The 4,573-nt window shown below is 36.3% G+C and overlaps 1 pseudogene across 1 annotated transcript; it reads right to left on the bottom strand.

Annotated features, from left to right (window-relative positions):
- Positions 1 to 356: 356 nt before the first annotated feature.
- On the bottom strand, positions 357 to 3,767 carry LOC307159885 (extracellular calcium-sensing receptor-like; annotated as a pseudogene). Its single transcript has 6 exons — positions 3,559 to 3,767; positions 3,091 to 3,379; positions 2,262 to 3,014; positions 1,938 to 2,165; positions 1,410 to 1,533; positions 357 to 1,261 (listed from the first exon to the last, which is right to left on the bottom strand). The product of its transcript is annotated as an extracellular calcium-sensing receptor-like (transcript).
- Positions 3,768 to 4,573: the final 806 nt, after the last annotated feature.

The raw sequence follows: 4,573 nt of genomic DNA, 5'->3' as shown, positions 1-4,573 counted from the left end.
TACATATGACATTACATTGACTTGTTTTTTTTTTGTGATTGAATAACTTATATAAATATGTGATGTAAAAGTTTCATGGTTGATTGTTAATCTGTTTGTTTGTACATGCTTTAACATTATTTATAATAATAATAATAATAATACATTTTATTTGTAATGCACTTTACATTATGGCAATCTCAAAGTGCTACAGAGCATATAGTAATCTAATAAAAAAATCAAGATTTAAAAATAGTTAAACCTAAAGAAAATACATTTAGTGAAAAGCTTTTTTAAAAAGGTTAAATGTTACAGGTTTATGTTACAGAATTAACATCAAAATATGCAATATATGTCCGTTTATTTTTTAATACAATCTATATGGAAATTTTTCCCATCAGATGTTGCTTTGTATTTTGTTCAGGCTTACACAAAATTATATAACATTTAGGTGCAAATATGCAGAAAAGTAAACCAAAGCTTGAAGCTAAAATGGCAAATATCTCCACAGCTACAGTAAATTTCCCAGGAGGACTGACATAAGATGGGATAAATGTGATCCATACAGCACAGAATATAAGCATACTGAATGTGATGAATTTAGCTTCATTAAAGTTATCAGGCAGTTTGCGAGCCAGAAAAGCCAGAATGAAGCACAAGACAGCCAGCAGGCCAATATAACCTAGAACAGCCCAAAAACCTATATTAGAACCCAGACTGCACTCAAGAATGATCTTTTCATGGTAATATTTAAAAATTTTGTAGGGAAATGGGGGTGATTTTGTTAGCCAAAGCACACAGATAAGAACTTGTATAAATGTAAAGGCAAGAACACTGAGTCTTTGTTGAGGAGGCCCAAACCATTTCATGACATTATTTCCTGGAAGTGTAGCCTTGAAGGCCATTAACACTACTATTGTTTTCCCCAGAACACAGGATATACAGAGGACAAAAGTGATCCCAAATGCTGTGTGACGCAACATACAGGACCACTCAGTGGGCCGACCAATGAAAGTAAGTGAACAGAGGAAACAAAGAATCAATGAGAAGAGCAGCAGGAAGCTCAGCTCTGAGTTGTTGGCTTTTACTATGGGGGTGTCCTTCTTACTGTAAAAAAGAATAGCCATAAGCACAGTTAATCCTACTCCAAACAGTGAGAAAAATACTAGGACTATACCCATAACTTCACTGAATGACAGAAACTCTACAACCTTTAATACACATTTATTTTTCTAAGCATTAGACCAGTATTCCTTTGGACACTGCTTGCAGTTATTTGAATCTGAAAAGAAAGTAATGATACTTGTAGTTAAAAACAACATTTAAATGAACTCCTTTGCTAAGACATTGCATCCAGAAACTTCAATCCAAGAGGGGAAACACAAAAAGGAATGGTTTACTTTATAATTGTGAAATGTGATAAAGATTACCTGTCTCATTACTGATTTCTCCTTCTGCACATGGAATACAGTCATAACAGCAGACAGGTCTTCCTTTCTGTGCAGCCTTCCTAGTGCCTGGAGGACAGCTCTCACTGCACACAGACCTTGGCTTCTACATAGAAAAATACATTACTCTTAGTAATTTATACTGAATGATGAACGTTATAATTTCTATAATTTGCTATAATTACTCTACTGTTGCATATTTCAATCTTTAAATGGTGCAAAAAAATCGGAACAAAATCATTTGAAAGTGCTTTTACAAAAACTAATCACCATTACCACCACAGTACTGTCCTTTTGTTTAATACTGGCTCTGCACTGCACTCTGCTGTTGCTTTTGACCATATAGGAACCAAATGTTCTATCTTGTGAATAAAACAGGTGCAGATTGTTTATTTTTTTATTTATTCTTCTTACCTTTATGTCATTTGTATAGGACAGTACAAGTATTTTACCAATTTGTTCTTCCAGTTTCAAGAAACTCTTTAGGCCAAACATGTTATTGAACTTTACCTCTAGCTGTCCTCCAGCCCAGATTATGTTTTTAGTGTTAAGCACAAAGCGCTGATGAGGAGGAAGTGAGACATCATAGTATCCCACTGGTTTAAATTGGACTGATTCATTTGAGTCTTTCTGCCAGTTAACAACTTCATATTGCGCTACTGCGGCACCGGTGCTGTCAAACCACAAACGATCTCCCATCTTTACAGTGAAATTTACATTTTTCAGAGCCTCAACAACCTATTGAGAAAAAGGCATTTTAAGACATTTTCAAACAGAAATAGGGCTATCCTCTTACTTTTCATTACCCTGCCGCTTATGTTTTACTTATTTTACCTGGTGTGGTTGTATTGGTTCTTTCTCACAACCTGCTTGTTCTTTGCACTTGAGTATACTGTGAAGTGAATGAGCCACAGCATAAACTGCTTTGTAGACATTGCTTGAATATCTTTGTTCAGGCACATCTTCATTATAGTTTTTCAGCGCAAGTAGATCCTGATATTTGTTACAACTTAATGCATATTGAGAAAAATTCCCCTCAGTCTGTGGGCATGGAAAAGTTGTTTCCCAGAATGCTTTTATAACATAATCTGCTAAACCTCCAACATCTATTTTTCTTACTCCAAACCCAAGTGACCCTCCCAGCACACGAAAACTGTTTGGAATGATCAGACTCTTTGCAGTTATCCATCCTTCAACTCCAATCATTTGGAGGTCTGTAATGTTCTGAATACTTAGCTGCTCAAGTAGATTATACATTTCAGAACTGGTAAGAAATGCAACAATCACTTTTGCAGTGCCTTTTTTTATTGTGTCTACCACTTTTTGTAGATTTTCTGGCTCTGTTCGATAGAATTTCACAGAGTACTCCACACAAATTCCCTCCTCCTGGGCTGTATTCAAAAATATTGACATTCCATTGTTTCCATAGTCATTGTCACTGTTCACAGCTCCCACCCAAGACCAGCCAAAATGTTTTACTATGTAAGCTAGTGCTCTGCTCTGGTGGTAATCACTAGCAATAGTCCTGAAGAAGGAAGGGTATTCTTTCCTATTACTGAGACATTCACATGAGGCTGAAGGACTTATCTGAGGAAAAAAGCAAACAGTTAAAAAGGCATTAGTATGGTGATTATATCCAACTTCTGATGTTATTGCACCTTACCACTGGAATTTTAAAAGGTCCTGTGGTACTGGACAGAATCACAGTAGCAGAAGACTCTGTTTCTCCTATGATAGCATGTATAGGAGACTGTCCATTGCATCTGTTTTCTGTTGTAAATTCTAGACCATTCATCAATGCCATAATTGCACTCATTGAAGACAGTCTTGAACCACAGGTATCATAAATTTGGTAGCCAATAGAAACATTTGGTAGCAAACTTTGACTTTGGTTAATCTCCTCAATGGCAAAGATCATGGTCTGAGCCATTCGAAAATCTCTTAGACTCACACTGTAAAAACATTAAACCAGTTTGTTAAACACAGACCAAAACACTTTATTTTTTAATCTTTTTAAATTGAACTTGTAGTTCACACCTGAAATACATTAACATTCCACATGTTATATTATATTATTGATATTACGTATTTGCTGTAAGGATTATATAAAATAGTTTCCAAAGTAGCAAACCTTGAGCATGATAGAAGCAGAGGTTTTTGTGTAAACTCAAATGAAGGTAATGACTCTATACCGTGGACTGAAAAAAGTGCTCCAATAGTTATGTCTCCATCCTTGGATAACAGCGGGTACATTGGGTCTCCCATCATTCGGCAAAGAGGCTTTTCTGCCTTTGCATGGCATTGAAAGATAAGCAAGAGTGTGTAAAGGAAGACAGACATCGCAAAGATTGAGCTCAATTGTGGTCCCATGCAACTGACTTGATAAAATGTTTGCACTTTTATAGGCATAATTAAAATGGATGATTGATTGTTAATTTAGCCAATGAACTCATAGGGCAGAACAAGTGTCAGGTCAAGCAAGGGTGCAATAGAGCCATGGTAATATGATAGATTTCGATTTTTTCACAAGGTAGTAAATTCTATTAACCAAATATGAGTATGTATGTTGTAGGTGGGTTTTTCAATATCAAATGTTATTTTCTTTCAGTTAATTTTTTTTTTTTACAATATATTACTTGTATAAAGTGTTTGTAAAGGAAAGTGTACATTTGAGGTTTTTAAGGTTTTTAAATGTTTTTACGACTTCTTACCATTCTTGTATGTTTTACAATTCTGCCATGCAAATGCAAAAGACCTTAACTTCGTTTTTGGTCGAAAATTAGTTATTTATATTTTTGGCACATTCAAGACTTCCTTTATCATGTGGATGAGTATCTTGAATCAATTCCGTTGTTTCTTCAAGAAAATAATGAGTTGTCTTAACAGTAACTTCCAAAAGCCCATGAGAAACCAAGGCAGATATGATCATCTCGGTGCTAAGATTCCGTTAAACGTGGAAGTGTAGTCCTCGTGCCTTTTCCCCGTTCTAGAGCACCCCCTGGGTTAACCTCCCAGGGGAAACCTGGAATGCCGCAGGGTACGGGTGATCTGAGAGTTACGGTGAGGGGTAATCCACCCGGCGTGGCCCCGTGGATCCCTCCCGTTTTTCAGGCATCGCAGCCGGGGGAAGCTCAGCAGGAATGCGC

Source organism: Squalius cephalus (assembly GCF_949319135.1).
Source record: "Squalius cephalus genome assembly, chromosome: 6".
Taxonomy (NCBI): Eukaryota; Metazoa; Chordata; class Actinopteri; order Cypriniformes; family Leuciscidae; genus Squalius; species Squalius cephalus.
This window is presented reverse-complemented; position numbering and strand designations above follow the sequence as displayed.